The 17,310-nt window shown below is 39.1% G+C and overlaps 1 protein-coding gene across 5 annotated transcripts in view; it reads left to right on the top strand.

Annotated features, from left to right (window-relative positions):
• Nucleotides 1-8,903, top strand: part of LOC149158201 (uncharacterized) — a 90,395-nt gene extending 81,492 nt beyond the window's left edge. For 4 of the 5 annotated variants that reach the window (XR_016261666.1, XR_016261665.1, XR_016261662.1 and 1 more), the window contains one exon: nt 7,543-8,903. The gene's annotated coding sequence lies outside the window, so the exon portion shown is untranslated. The remainder of the gene's footprint in view (nt 1-7,542) is intronic. The other variant, XR_016261663.1, reaches the window with a different exon arrangement.
• Nucleotides 8,904-17,310: the final 8,407 nt, after the last annotated feature.

Below are 17,310 nucleotides of genomic sequence, written 5' to 3'. Positions count from 1 at the left end.
ATACTCCTTACTGAGTATTACTCTGATCATCCGGCATCGGTCCCTGATGCTAGGCCTGCTGCCCATCATCTGTATTGCTGCATCTCGTACTGCCACCCATGGCTCTGCCACTGCCACTGCTGCATTTGTACGACAACTCCGTCTGCATCCGTGCTGCTGCCCATGGCCCTGCCACTGCCACTGCTGCGTCCTAAGTCACAGGGTTCGGTGAACCTGAAGCTTTAGGTTTGAAATTCGCCGAACCCGTAAAAAAAATTTGAGGTTCGTTCAGGTTTGGCGAATTTTGAATTCTTTGAATTCTTATTCAATATTTGAATTCTTATTCAATATCAGTCTTGGAAAAATTTACCCAAAATACTGAAAGAACTGAGACGCGAATTGGTAAGAAACAAAGATATCACGATGGCGCGCCCTCCCCAAGTATTTGGCCAGTCTTATTCAACGTCACTGTCGGTAAACAAATAGTTGCAGAGATGAGATGTGATATGGTAAGAAAGAAATATCGTGATGGCGATGTGATATGGTAAGAAAGAAATATCGTGATGGCGCGGACCCCCAAGAATTGACTGCAGCGCGGAGAATGATGGTGCGTAAGGATAGCATCGATATCAACCAAGACATCGTCGGTCCCTGTTTTAAATAAATATATGTATGTGGAAAATACTGAAAGCAAGATAAGATTCATTTGTATTGACTGAGAAAATGGGAAAGTGTCGGACAATGGGTCCGCTCTATTTTATTTACCGAATAAAGTAGCGGTGACGGTTGTGCGTCGTCCGGCAAGATAAGATTCATTCGTATTGACAGAGAAAATGGGAAACAGTCGCACAATGGGTCCGCTCTGTAAGTAGCGGTGACGATTGTGCGTAGTCCGGCTGTTAGCTTTTTGCTGTATATATATACGGCTGTTAGCTTTTTGATATATATATATATATATATATTTTTTTTTTTTCTGGATTTTTTTAAAATTTGTTTGTCTTTTAATTTTGTATGTTTACTAATAAGAATTTGTGTTCATGTGTTTATGGATCTATTTTGAATTTTCTATTATTTTGTTATATATATATATCTATATATATATATATATATATAAATATAAATATATATATATTGAAAAATATGTATAGTCAAACCTAATGCCGAACCTCATTCGAACCTGATCGAAAAATTCGAATTCGAATCGAACTTAATCATTGTCGAACTCGAACTCGAACTCGAACCGTGTGACATTGGCTGCGTCTGCACTGCATCCCCTCTCATCACGCTGCATCGTGCTGCCCATAGCACCGTCGCTGCTAATTGCTGCACTGCAACTCAGTTACTGAGAAGTAAGTAACTAATCTCCCAACTCTGACATCTCTGTCAGGCTAGAGACACTCCCGATGCTGAAGCTCCCTCTGTCGCTGACAAGTGCTCCCTCTCTGACCTTTGCGCTGCTGCAACAACTCCCTGCATCTATCACCGTTGCACACCTCTCTGTGCCATCCTGCATTGGTGCAACACTCCCGTGCCTCTCGCACTATTGCAGCCTGCTAGCCTCGCGCTGTCTTGGGAATCCTACATTGTAGCTCTCTCTGCCGCTCCATCCTCATCCGTCTCTACTGACATCCGCCAGTCCTGCTACTCCTCTTCGGGGCTCCCGTAGCCAGGTATAATCCAAGAGGTTGGGTACCTCGAGGATCCTGCCCCTCATCTTCTGTAGTCCTCTTGACTACAGCTCGATGTCTCCCCACTTTCACTCAAGTGGTGTGTGTGCACTCATGGCACAGTCATCGTCTGTCTCCACTTCCTTCTCTGCCCTTGCTGGCGTTGCCTTGGTCTCGGAAGCCTCTCCCTTGCTCTTCTTCCTCGGACACTGGGTCGCATAATGACCTAGCTCCCCACAGTGGAAGCATTTGACCTTGGAGAGGTCCTTCTTCTTCCGCTTTTCTTGCTTACCCTCAGATGCTAGGGCAACATCCACCTCCTCCTCCTTCTTGATTCTGATCCCCTTGCTGTTGCTTCCCGTCTTGGTCACCCTTCTAATCTCTTCTTGGCGAAGAGCCGCCCACATTTCCTCCCAATCTGGAAGGGTCACCCTGCCCAGTATGCTCTAGACAAACACCTCCCAGTCTTCTGAGACTACATTCAGGGTTGTTCTCACCATCAACTCTGGATTTGGCGTGGCCCCTATGGAAGTCAGCTGATCTCGGATCTCCTTAAATTGACCGAGGAAGGTGTCGATCTGTTCTCCCTTCTGCATTTGGTATGACCGCAGTTGATTTTTTAAGAGCATCTTCCTCTGCATGGAAATATGTTGATACAACTTGGTCAGGGCCTCCCACATCTCCCGTGCCGTATTCTTCTCGGCAATATGTGGTACTATATGATCCTTGACCCCGTCAAGAATGATACTCTTGGCCCTCGCTATTGCTTCCTCATACTTGTCATTGTCAGTTGGGTCAACTAGGACCGCTATCGTCTTCAAGGCAAAGTGCTTGACATGATTTTTGTCAAGTACGGATAAGATTCTGGCCTTCCAGACTATGAAGTTTGAGGCTCCGTCTAGTCTGTCTTGGTCTCTTACTCCGTGTAGTTCCATTCTGTAGCTCTTCTACTTCCCTCCTGGAAGTTCTCGATGTGACTCCCTTTGAGCCTCGATTTCCCTCATGGAAATCCTTCTGCCGATGTCGAGATGCCCCCTACTCTGATCGTTTGTGCAACCGCACCACTGATCCAGATTTCTCGGCTAGAAACCCTCGGTAGCAACTCCCTCCTTCTTGGCCTTGCCCTGTTAGGTACTATTTTGACAACAGTACCCCACTAGCTCCACTCTGAAACTCATCCACAGCCTCCTAAACCCCAGCAACCTGAAGGTGAGAGCTCCTAGGCTTTGTGTAGTCCCAGCACCGGCAAACTAGCTCCCTAAGCCAACTGTGTCAGCCCTCTTGGCCTTTGTGTGGCTCTGCGTGAGCCTGTCTTTGCCTCCCTCAGCGTTTGCGCAACCTCTTCTTGGCCCGAACTTGATGACGCAGGCATTGCATCACCCCTTGCTGTTTTGCTGCTAGGAACAACTTCTGCTCGGCTAATGTCCTCAGTTCTCCTGTGATCTGCAACCACGCTCTGATACCATGTTGAAGTTTCTAAGTCTAATAGTTAGAAACCCTCCATGTACTTTTTGATTTATTCCTTCCTACTTGTTCTAATTAATTAACAAGTTATTTACCATGTAAATACTGAAAATAAACACAAGTACATGCTCAACACATTACAGATCATCAACTAAAGGAAACATAAACATGCACACAAATGACACCGTTATTTTTGGGTTAATGTCCTTGGAAAAACCCAATGTGGGAAAACTGGCGTAGCTATCTGAGGGTTTGATTTATTAAGCAGTTTCAGAATACAATCTGGGTGCCAAATCCAACTCCCCCAACAGAGAAAAATCTCGGCAGTAGTACCTCTCCTTCAGAGATAGATGCTTTGGTTGAAACCCCGGATAAACACTCTAGCAACGCCTCAGCTCCAATCTGCCCAACAAAAAACCCCAGCGCCAGCCTCTAGGGACTGCGTCAGCCTCTTCTGCCCTTTGCGTCAGCTTTCCCAGCAGTTCTGGCAGTTCCTGGCAGTTCCGGCTGTTCTCGACAATTCTGGCTTCTGCCCTCTGCATCAACTTTTCGGCAATTCTGGTAATTCTCGGCAGTTCCGACTGTTCCCAGCAGTTCCAGCTTCTGCCCTCTGTGTCAGCTTTCCCGGCAGTTCCAGCAGTTCCCAACAGTGCTCGCTGTTCCCGACAGTTCCGACAGTTCTCGACAGTTCTGGCTGTTCCCGGAAATTTTGTCTTCTACCCTCTGCGTTATCTTTCCCGGTTGTTTCGGCAGTTATTGGCAGTTCCGGCTGTTCCCGATAGTTGCGGCTTCTGCCCTTTGCGTCAGCTTTCCTAGCTGTTCCGGAAGTTCTCGGCAGTTCCTGCTGTTCCCGGTAGTTCCGGCTTTTGCCCGCTGCGTCAGCTTTCCTGGTTGCTGCGCTGATCCTCTCGACACTATCTTTGCCTCTCTGCTTCTTTTTTCACTGCCCCTCAGCTGCAACTACATATCACTCTCTCAATTTTCTTAGCAAACCCAGCCCCAGAAAGTCGAAATCTTGATCTCTTGGTGTGTTCTCCAAGTGACCCTCAAGCCTCCTTTTATACTTTTCGCGTTGACAAATCAACGACCGAGATTAAGTCCCTAATCAACAACTAAAGATTAGATCTGGCTTGATCCATGACTTTTGGACCATTTTAACACAGTTTTATATTATTTCACATTAATATTTTAATTTCCGTAAGTTTAGACTTAAGGACTCCATTATAAATATTAATTATTTTAATATCTCCCAAACTGTTTAGAATCTGCCCAAACTCTTTCTGGGTATTTGGAGATCTCATGTGCCTTAGCCTTTCCACCAAATTTCGTGGCTAGAGCACATCTGATGCTACCCCAAATCAACAGACTTGGAGTATTTGACCAACGTTGACTTCAATTTTGTGGGCATAATTTCAATTTCTGTAGGCCGCATTATTTGGCACAATTTTCGAGGTGTTTGGGCATTGTTTGACCGTGTTGACTTTTTGGTTTGACTGTAGAAATAACAATAGACTTTGACTATGTTGATCGAGCTGATTTTGGGTTGACTTTGACTCCCTTGGTTGGCTGCATTCTTCTGCTATTGACCAAGCTTCTTGGAGGACCTTTTGGGGCATCTTTGACCACCGTTGACTTTCTGGTTAGGGTTGCATTGACTGCTGATTTGGCAGGATTGTTTTGGGCATGTAATTTTGATATTTGTACTCTCCCTTTGTTGAACTATTGAAGAATTATAAGAAGATTTGATCAAAGGGTTTCCCCACATTTGGGTTTGTCCCTGGCATCCGCCACATCTGTGTCCTCTTGTCTTGGTTTGTCTTCTGCACATGTTTTTATGTTCTATCTGCATTTACTGTCAATGTGTTTAAGTTAATGTGATTGCTACTGGATATAATTGGAACTTGTCATTGGGCTGCTAAAGGAACATTGAATTAATTGTGCTAAAGCATAGAACATACCATTGTTATCTAAAATTAACACATGTACTTGTGTGATGCAAGATGGCTAGGGTTTGTAAACCATAAGGTAGAGGAGTGCTAGTGTGGAAGAGAGCTTTGATGAGATAAGCTTGTTGAAGAGCCAAGGAGGACTTGCTAGTATTTATGCTAGCTTGTTAAGGATCTTTGGTAAGTGGCCAACTTTGGTTGGAAGTGATTCCTAGTTAAAAGTTGTGGCTAGGGTTTTCTAATGGTTTCCCTAGTTAGGGCTTGGAGAGCTTGACTTATACCAGCATTATGATGAAGCCATCTTATGTACTTTTAATTTATCATATATATTAAACCATACCTTTGAATAATCACTCTACAAATTATTATAAATTGCAGATATATCTATATTGTAATAGCACCATTATGCATATCACAACCCATAGAAACATGGGTTCAAATTTTGTTACCTAAAACATGCTTTATTTTGTGTTTGAGTGCTGATGTTCGATGTTGATGAGTGGATGCTTGATCTTATGTACACATATTTGTGTTAGTAATTTTGCCGAAAGACACTCTACAACTCACTATGGGGGAGATGTTGTAGTATCCGTAAATGAGTGTAAACATTTAAATGTGGACCCAGTATGGGGGAGATGTTGTAGTGGTTGTAAATAAGTGTAAATATTTAAATGTCTCGTCAATATGGGAGAGATGTTGTAGTGTTTGTAAAATGAAATATTAAATCCGAAAATATAATAATAAATTATAATGTTGCCTTGATTTATAAAAAGTAAAAAATAATAAATCGATTGTTCAATTTGTTATATTGTAATTTTGTTTTTGTTAATAAAGTTACAAACAATTATTTTTTTATTTATTTTTTATTCCAGGAAAAAATCATAATATACATCACATTGAAATAAATTTAATAATAATTCATATTTCAAAATATATAATTAATATACATATAAAAATTTAATAAATTTAATTAATAAACTTATAATTTAAAATAAAAATATTTCTAAATATACAAAATGTGATATATATATTTTGAGAAAAAAAATCAACCTTCCTCTAAGCTTGAGGGCTAGAGTGAGATTGCTAGTACCAAGCCAACCCACAAGTATACTCACTTAAGAGTTCACAAGGCACGGATCCAATGCAACAATATTCATAGGCACAAAGCCATTACAACAATGCTCATCATGTCACTAGTGGGGATTTGGACCTAGGTGGGGAAGATAACATTCCACCCAACCACCCGAGATAACTCCAATTGGCTCTCTCTCTCTCTCTCTCTCTCTCTCTCTCTCTCTCTCTATATATATATATATATAATCCATTTGACTATATAAATTAAAATAATGATTCATATTCATAACCATTGTATTTCTAAACTTCATATTTAAATTTAATTAATAAATATATAAAAATGCACTATTTACAATAAACCTTTTTTGTAAAGTTATATATCTATCTGTCTATTTATATATATCATCAATGCTATGCATATCACATTAAAAAAATTATAAAACATGTAACAATATATATTGTCAGGGTTTTATTAAAATAAAAAACAAGAATATTTCTATATATAGAAATGTGAAATTTATACAAATATAAATAATATTATTAAGAACCAACATAGATCCATTTCAACTTTAGATCTACCAAGCGGCAATAGGAACCAAGTCTATCGAGATGCAAACCTTTTCTTAAGTTTTGCACTCAAAAAGAGGTTTGCATTTTGAGAGATTTGATCCTTCTCGGTGCTTGGTAGATCCAGAGTTAAGATGGATCTATGCTGGTATATTTTATAGTTTTGAGTTGATTCTAGTTGTAGAACCCAAATCAGATTTTAATTGTTTTCTCATTTGGTACCGGGATATTAATAAATTATCATCAGAGGAAATTATATGCCGTCAAAGCTTTTAGAAGACTAGAAACTTGATTTGACCTTAATAAGGGGACAAAATGTCCAGTTACTCTTTTCTGAGGGTTTTGATCACAATTGATGGTCAATTGTGAATTGCAGTTTTCTATTTCAAATGTCTTGAAAAATTATTAAATAATGTTAGCAGTGGATCTTTATGTTGAACCTTTGGAATGAAAGATGTAATCCTACTAAGTTTTATAGTTTAAAGATCAGTAATTGAATCAGAATAGAGAACCTAATGCAACATTACTAACTACTGATTTCACATCTGATAATTTCTTCCGTTAGTGTCGCAATTTATATCTTTCCATGTAAGGGTTGTAGACATCTCCCGTGGCCATCTTCACAAATCAGTAGTTGAATCAGAATAGAGAACCTAATGTAACTTTACTAACGACTGGTTTCACATATGATATTTCTTCCGTTAGTGCTCTAATTTATATCTTTCCATGTAAGGGTTAGCTGTGGCCATCTTCACAAATCAGTGCCTAAAATGATGGTATATATTTTGAGGCATTTCATTAGCCCCAAATGCTATGTCTGATCTGTTTACCTACCATTTCTGCAGGGCATGTTTTGTTGTGAGTTTGGCCAAAAAATTCAAGTGCTGTAATGGCGAGGAATCTTTCCCAATGGACCACAAGGATTCCTATTTCTGGTAGCAAGTTCAATTATTCTTTGGACCATGGCCTACCTGGAATTCAGATCAATATAAGGAATGTGATACTAATAGAAATGGCTAGTTGATGGCCCCGAGGATGCAATGAATGGACGATGTTTCAAAGAAGTGACAAGAGAAGTAGAATCATATGCTTTTGCACATTCAGCAGAGCGTTTTATGTGAACAGCCATGGTGTCAGATACTTCAGTGCCGAATAACAGATAAAGTCTATCAACAAAAGGGAAGCCTGCCATATGTTTTGTCACTTGTGCATAACATGTTGGGCATTTACCATGTGGAGAAGATTCTTGGTTTATCAAGCAGATGTTAGGGTCATGGGAAAAAAATTGCCTACAGATGGAACTTTGGCAGAGATAAAATTGACTGAGACAATCTCTGGTGAAGCTATTTTGAGAGATTTGGCTCAAGATCTGAACGATATTTGAGTAGTTGTCTCCGCTGAACAATATATTGAATGTCCAACTATAAAAATATGCAAACCTGAACCAGAGCCAGAACAAAAGGATAGTGGCATTGATTTTTTGGTTCATTTTAAAAAATGATTTTCAAATATATTACAATTCAGGGAACCAAGATCAGCTTCTGACTGAAATTACCAGGGCATTTAACTATATGGGCCTCAGATATGTACTGCATACTGCAGCCATAGTTGCAGGAAGTGTCCCCCCACCTTTCTGTGGACCTGGAACCATGCTCTGATCAGTAGTGCGACTGGGAACGATCTCCAGACCTTTTGGACACATTCCCTGCCAATTCGGGAGTGTGGCGCTTCCAAGGTGCTTCCTTGACATTCTCTAGGCATTACCTAGGCACTCCCTAATGGTAATACTAAATTCTTAAAGTAATAGGGTAAAAAGGAAATTTATCCTTTTACTTAAATTTTTAACATTACCATTAATTATTTCAGGATGTTTGAGAATGGTTTCAACCTGATTGGACTTCACATGGAGAAAATATAATTTCATATCCCATTCAAAATTCAATGGACTTAACAGTTTTCAGGATTTCAGGATTGATGGGAATGCAACATTTTCATTGGATTCTATTATGTATGAGGGTATGTGATTGACATTTAATCAAGAGCACCAAGCCCTATATGTACGCCGATGTTGGTGGTGTTGATTGTTAAACTCCTTTGTCATGGTCTTAGCAAAAATGTACCCTTCACTCAAACCAAAATCATTGATCAAGCATGTTAAGCTTTTTCTACCATATTTTAAGGCTTGGATTAGGCAGTTTCATCAAAATTGGGTGGTGTCGACTGATGTCCCTAGAGGATCGAGGTAGAGACAAAGGCTAGACAAGAGGCAAAGAATGAAGGATGATACTAATGACAAGGATCTTGATATAAGTGATGGTGGAACATTGCTTGTCAAGGAGTGGTGGAATATGCACGGTGGTGCTACCCCACAGCTACAACATTTGGCAACATGGGTGCTTTCACAATTGATGAACACCTCTTCTGTAGAGAGGTGTTCAACAACTAGCTTAGTTTATTGTTTGGAGTGATTGGACCTTTCAGTCTCCATACTTTGGTGTATGGATGACCTATTTTGTAAACATCATTGTTGGTAGTACCATAAATTAATGGTCTACTTTTAGGTGGCTTTAAATTTTGTATGTTTGTTTGTAATTGCTAGAATCTAGATGGTCGATGCTAAAATAATTAATCACTAATGTTCTATGGATGCCATTCCTATCTTCATTGATGTACAAATATGAATGTTTTCATATATTCTGCAAGTAATTTGACATTCTAGATTTTTTTTTTATTGGATATAAATGTGCCCCCCTCTCCCCCCACACACATATATGAATGTGTATAATAGATGCTCCCGGTATGATCTGATCCCAAGGATTTTTGGAAAATGACGCTCCCAATGTTCCTGCACCGTGCAACCTTGACCGCAGCAATTATGTCATATTTCTTAACATGAAATTTCAAAATCTAAATTGCAATGTCCTCGAAGATCTGTTAAATGCAATATATGCTATTGAACAATTGAATAATTGAAATATCAAAAATGATTATTGCTTCCATAAAAGTATTGGACTTGAGTTTGAAATGATGGTTTGGAGATTCCATTCTACATTTTGCTTGGTATCTCTCTTGCAATGTACAAAGGGACAGGATTTCCATCGATGAAAAGTGTACTGAAGATATTTTCTGCTTTGTCTATTCTTAGACTCATGCTCCCTTGGATTCCTGTGGAGCATATCGTTGAGGAAAAAATGTTGAATATGATTCTTGTACACAGAAAGGATTTGGCCTGTTGTGACTCAAACTCTCACTCAGGAGGAAAAGGCCTAACCCTAGTGGGAGAGCCAAGGAGTAACTATTAAGGCAAGCCACCCACTGTCACCTCGGTGGCGTTGCCTCTTGCTTTAAGGCTAAGGAAGGGGTTTCCTAACATAAGGAGGTTGTTCCTAGAGGTTAAGCTAAGCTAAGTTGTGTAGCCTAAGGAGAGGCTATTTTAGCTGGGCTTGATTAAGGTAACTTGAAAGTTGATACCCACTTTCAAGAATGGAAAAGGTTATGCCAGTATATCAAATTACCAGTGTGAATAAGATATTCAATTTAACAGTGATGCTTGGAAAAAATGAATTGAATTCTTGCTTTAATAGATCATGTGTGAGGTACATCAACACTTAGTTGCACCATGAAGAACATTAAACCATGCGAAGCAAGGTCTGCACGTGAAAAACAACAAATTTACTGCATTGTTATCACCGTGAAACAAACTCAATGCGCAATGCAATTTTAAATGGCTAAACTTTAAAGAAGGCTAAGCCATTCCAAAATCTATCCACCGGTGTCATAGAAACTAGGAATTCAATCTTAAGCATAAGTGTAATCAGAGTAAACGGTGAACAATCTTTAACCACCAGTTAATATGCCAGCACATGCATAAAACACACAGTGCTCCAGAGCATATTGTAAAGAAGACAGCAATGACACACACATCATTATAGATATGACATTTCTAGCAGAAAATTGTGACAGAGTAGTCCCATGCTGTATGTTAGCCATCAGTGAAGGTTTATGTTTTTGAAATTTGATCTTATATCAGCATGAAACCACCCCCAGCCACAGTAATTCAAGCGGAGATTGCAACCATCAAGGATAATGATCTTTTTAACAATATTCAGAGTGTTATAATTCGTTTTGATAGCATACTTCTAGAAATATGTCACTCACAAGATTAAGTGTTGCAAACTTGAAATAACAATAAAGTTCAATAGCCAACATTCATTGAAAATATTCTGAGCAGGCTTATTACAAGTTTTCTCCGTCAGATTTGTGATTCCATGCAGCAATAGAAACAGTAATAAGCTCGTTCTCATTCGATGCCAACAATGTTAAGAAATGGCGAAGGTACATATAGCAATATAAGGCAATGCACCACCAACCCGTTTATTTAGGGGCAGATCATAAAAGCAAGATACTGCTGATCAATCTTAGATTATTCCGGAGTGATTATTCTCAACATTTTAAATGTCATTATGGCTGTCATTTGAGTGCTGAGTTTAATACAGAGAAGCAATGGAAAGCAATGCCATTTTTTAGTAATATTACCACGGATTCATCATTGTTATGGAGCAATCGTTAGGCATCAACAAAATGTTGTGAGATTTGTTTGAGTTTAGATTTTGAGTTGAGTTTCATATGCCAGCAATACTCACAAGATCATAATATGGGCAATGGAATACTAGATAATGATCATCACCTAGACAAGAAATACTTATGAAATGTGGAGCAGGGCAATTTATTGAAAGTATTGGAATGATCCCGGATGTGTTAGAGGTTTATTGAAGTGCACTATTTTATCAGTCTTACCATCAGATGTTATCAGAATTATGTAATGAGTGTAAACCTTTGACATTGACATCAAGTAATGAAATAAGCCATATATCAGTGGTCATGTGAAAATCCTAGACTCAGAGCAAATGTTGCCATTCAGATTCCGAGATATTTTTTTTTTTGAAAAATACTCAAACAAATGCTGGTTTCATGACTGACCTTAGCAATATCCAGTGGGTCATTCAATTATCTATTGCATCATTTTATTCAAAGATGAGTTTAAGTTTGTGCTGAGTATGGAAATGCTGTCCAGAAAATGATGCAATCAATACATATACCAAGTCATGACTGGGGCAATATAAAATCTGCAGTGAACCAGAGTTGAAGCCCTTGAAAACAGAATCAATTTAAGGTGAGGTTTTTTCAGCTTTAAGAGGGACGTTGAGAGCTTATTAGCATCACAACTTGGTTTAGGTGATATTCGGAATTATGAATAGCACACAACATTGTAAAAAGAGAAAGGTAACGAGCCTGAAATTTACCTTAATACCGGCCACAGACCATTGTCAATAGTGAAGGGATGATTCCACAAGTTTTTAAAGCATGACAAGAGATTTATTTTGTTACTGGTCACTTCAGAGTCTCAGACCACAGAAGAAAGCACTCAGATCTAAAACAATGATGTCAGAACACTGGGCGTCAGATTTAAAGTGCAACTTGTGTACCTTATAGATTGCAGGTTGCTTCATGTCTTCAAGTGCCAGTTTGCTTAGCACAAAGTACCATAAACCAATTCAACGCTTGTGCAAGCCTGAAGTAATATAAGATCAGCCATTTAACCTAACTTCTAAGCATGACAAAGTCAATAGATTATCTCAAATGAAGCGCTCGAGTTTATGTTACTGTTTGGGGTTTGATCAAAGGTAGACGCAATAAGATTATACAAATCTGTCTTAAGCGAGTTCAAATGATAAATCATGAAAAGTCATTAACTAGATCTAACAATATGATATAACATAAAAGCACATTGATCTAAACAGCCTACATCCAACATCGAAACAATTAAAACCCTAGGTTACGAAACAGAGAAAATAAAAGTGAAATGGATAAAATTTTTGTTTTTGTTTTTGGGAGGGTGTTTTTGGTTGAATATGGTCATAGATTGCTGCATTTGGGGGCTATGAGTCACTACACAAGATTCTAATTGGAATGTTTCAAGATGAGATAATGTTGATCACACTTGGAGTATTGCTTCTGAAGCGTCATTTAGGGCTTCTAGGTTTCCATAAAGGACTTATTGGGGGATTGGATTTGTATGAAGCCTCTTTAGGTATAAGCAAGGTGATCACAAAGGTTGACCAGGGAAAGTGAGAAGATTCCTAGAATGTTTTACCATAATGCAATAATACAAGTCTTCAATGGTTAAATGGGGAAGGCAAGAAAGCAATACCTTGAGTTTCCCTTCCAAGGGAAGCAAGGTGCTCTTCTTTGGCCTTGTAGCCTTGTCTCCAACAAACCTAAAAATAAATTAGTCTAGAACAACCCTTGAGAAATAGCTAAACAACACATAAAAAGAGAGCTTCAAAAAGATCTTCAAGCAAGTTTTGTCATTGATCTCCGACAAATAGAAATAAGAGAGGTCTCCTCTTTATAATAGAAATGAGAGTTATCCTCTTTATATAGATTGAGATCCTCCTCAATACATGGTGCAATATGAATGTGCTTAGGTCAAATTGTGGGCATAAAGCCCGAGTCGAAATAATGGAAAAAAATGCAATAAGTGGGCACAAATGACGCTTATCAACCTCCAATACAATTGCACTCTATTAAATATGATCAACAAGGTAGAAAAACCCCACAAATGTGTGTTGGAAATAATGAGGGGGCTGAATCAATATTTCACTCTTTTTACACAATTGATTAGATTCCTTTAAAATATTCAGAGCATAAAAACCAAACAAGAAACACCATCACATCACAAAGACAGTGCACTGAAGATTTTCTCTCAACAAAACTTCGTTATGTATGGTTACATACAAGTTTACCAGTTGAACTGGAAGGAAGTACAAAACTCCCCAAGGGTTTTACTAGCAACGACTAGAAGGAAGCTAATGTTCCCTAAGGCCTGAAGAGTTTTACAGATCCAATTTGAATGATTCTTCAGTCCCCTTGTACAATTCAACTTCCCTACTCCACACTTCAACTTCTGCTACTCCTGCCGCCACTGCTGCTGCACTTCACTGCTACCACTGCCCACTACCACTCCTGTTGCCACTGCTGCTATTGTCCACTGTCACTCCTGCTGCCACTGCTGCTGCACTTCACCACTTGTCCATAATACTCTGTTGCTCCAAACAATGACCAAGCTTGGGCTCTTCTACCAAGGACAATGACCCAGATGCTCTACAACTGTCTACATCATCAACCACACTTTGCTCAACAATAATTACTACAAATGTCTTACAATCTGCACAATTACCATCTCTGCCCCTTACAACAAGATCTATATGCGTAGGCTCCCGTACCAGGGATAATGGCCTACTTACAAGATTTTAAGAAACAACTTCACAACAACAAATCTCAACTGCAGAATAACACCCAACTTCAAACTAACCACACTGTTGGAGAATGCATAAACTTCAATTAAACAAACAACTGCTACTGATATGTAAACATACCATTGTAACTGGGGTTTCTAATCACTTACTGATTGCTTGAATATGTTGAGCACTATTTGATGCTTGACAATTCTGAGGATGGCTCTGTTGCTAAGGTTATTCTTAAAGAAGCTATTATACTGCTGATGAGTCTCAATAATCAAGTCATGAGGTTTCTTTACAGTTTTATCACTCAAGCATACTAATTTAGAGCATGATCCACAATCCTTAAACATGCATTCAACTTCATCAACAGTAGCATATGCACTAAGCATGTGATCCTTGTACGATAGTCTCCTTGTTCGGATGCTAAAGATAGGCCTTCCAGACATTACACAAAATACTTTAGCTAACTTTACTATGACACTGTCTTGAAGAAGAATTTGCTTTTGGCCCTTCTAGATGAAACCCTCATTACCAAGAAGAAAAAGACTTCTTCATTGCTGTGAGTTTGATAGTGCCCCCCAACAAACTCTTGCTGCAAACATGCTTCTCAAAAAAATAATGATGAACAATAAAACGAGATCTCTTCAATATGAGGTCAAACTTCTTCAAAAATTACTCAAGTACCTGTACCAGTATTTTCTTGCTGTAAACGTTTTTACTTTTATTTGTTGGAGATGAATCCACTATCCCAAAATTATACTGCGGTACCACTGCCTAAAGGTGTCTCAACCTCTACTGATGTTACTAATCTTGAATATGCCATTTACTAACATGTTGATACATCTACCCTTAGTATTGCTCCCGATTCTTGCAGTTAATGCAACACTCTTCCTACTGATGACTTCTTCAGAATTGCAGCAAATATGCTACAAGCTTGTCTTGAAGAGGAAGACAAATCCCCTGAAATAACTTTGTCCAACAATCAATTCTCCTTGGAGTAATATGCTTTGTTTGTGAACTGTCAGCTTCAAATGTCAAGATGTCTTGTGCAACACTGGTTCATAGATACTACTGCTTCATAGATATCAAGGTACACCGTAGTATAACTTGTTGACAGGCTCTCAAGTCTCTCAAAATTTTGTTAAAATCAATATAGATATCTCCTGAATGTGCTATTACACAGGCTGCTACAGAATGTGAGAACACATAACCTTAAAGAGTGATTAGATTTCTTCTCTAATGCACATTCCCAAGTCTGGTTACAGGTTGGGTCTTGAGTAGGCTTCATAAATCAATTTATCATAAACAACATAAGTATTAACCAACTCCAGTTATCACAAATATTGGTAGAGACCCCAAGTCTGCCCTTTTTTATATACAATGCTACAACCAATCATGGATCATTATAAATAGCTATGGGTGGCCTAAGCATGGAACTATACTGCTTACAAGAAGTCGAATTGGCATACTGGATGCTACAGGCGATCATTGTAAATCCTCGCTAGACAAAGGATTAATGTATCACGAATCTGTATAGGGCTTGTCTCTTTAGAGATTTCTAGAGGCCAAGGAGATGAAATTCCACACAATAGATGTTTCCACCAACATGAAAATAGACCTCAGAGGATCCATGCGATTTGCACCAGTGTAGTTCAGAAGATTCATGCCATCAAGATGTTAATTTTTCATAGGGCTACATTGTTCTTTGCTTTGACAATTGCATTTCTTCATTAATACATTAAGTTCACCTCATATCATCATTACATCATTCAGATGTACACCATTATTCATCAACATATGTAATTATATAGAAAGAACAACATCATCATCATCAATGCCGCGGAACATAAAGGAACAATAGAAGAAAATCATACACACACATATAGACACCAAGATTGGTCCGAGACCAGGGCAAAACCCACTATGGGGAAAACCCTTGCAAATCTTCTTCTTAGATCGTCATCAAATGATTCAGCAAAAGAGAGTACAATGATCCATATCTTTATCTTTGCGACAAAACAACTATGATATCCATGAAACAGATCTAATCATGCTTATAATCACAACCCTGATTCTGAGGACTGTAGTGTGCTGTCACTGACTGTAGTCAATTGCTGGATACTGCTGTCACTGTGTTGAACACTGCTGTTAATGAACAAAATCTTCAGAATATTGAAATCTCATCTTTGAGTCCCGAACATAGGGAGGAGGGGCTGTGCGAGCGTCTATAGCAATTTTGGACGCTCTCTGTAGAACTGGAAGACTGCGTTTGGAACAGATATGGACGCTTCCAGGTGAACTGGATGAGGGTGTCTGGGGTCAAACATACTCAGATTCGCCTCAAACCCTAAATGCTATCATAAGGCTTATGTGTGAGTGTCTATGGCAGCCCAGACTCTCTTAGGACCATACTGTGTGTGCATTCGAGGACCAAACTGAGCAGCGGAAACCCTAGCCTCCCGGACGCTCCCATAAACACTCTGTGCCAGTGTCCAAGGCTCCCTGGACGCTTTTAAGACCATATTGTGTTAGCGTCCAGGGATGAAAATACTCAGTTACATGCTAGTTTTCGAGATCCAGAAAATCCTAGATCAGTTCGAGCTTCGACCCTATAGTTTCGGACCCTCTGTGTGAGCTTTCCTTCGTCGTACCTGTGCGAACCAAGACAATAAGAGAAGAGAAGATGGCTTGATAAAAATTTGTCCAAATGAGCTTGAGGTCTCTTCTATTTATAGGCTTTCATGAGGGTCCACTTGGGGTGTAGGCCGACCTAACCCAATATACATGACTGAATAAATAAATTCAAAAATGAATTTTTGCTTGTCCAAATAAGGTGATATTTAGGTTGATTTTGGTCCTATCAAAAAGAGGAATCTAATGCAATCATCATCTTGGTCATCTGAGCTGTCCAACGTGGAATTTGACTGCAGTTGCAAAAATTAACACTCCCTCTCAACTAGGGAGAATTCCACCTGCCAATATTTGTCCATCGATCAATATGCCATTCTTGTGTCTTCAAGTGTCATCACGTATCATTCTTGATCATCTCTGTCATGTAGTCATCATGCCATGACCACCTCAAGTATCTCATCATCACAAATCATCAATGTACATCTCGATCTATCCCTTGCTTATTCTTGTTTATCTCTTGATTGTTCCTGCTCGTATGCTAAACATTCTTGAATCTAGAAGAAGAAGAATTTGTTACCGGAGGGGAGCTTAAGCTACCACCTCTATCCATCAGGCTGCTACTTGGAATCTCTGCCAGCGGGCTACTACCCGGAATATCATCATCAATCATCATCAAAG

Source organism: Pinus tabuliformis, chromosome 5_2 (genome assembly GCF_031772625.1).
Source record: "Pinus tabuliformis cultivar Carrire ecotype Pingquan chromosome 5_2, CPIR1, whole genome shotgun sequence".
NCBI classification, from domain to species: Eukaryota; Viridiplantae; Streptophyta; class Pinopsida; order Pinales; family Pinaceae; genus Pinus; species Pinus tabuliformis.
Note: the sequence above shows the minus strand (reverse complement) of the source record. Positions and strands in the feature narration are given on the sequence as shown.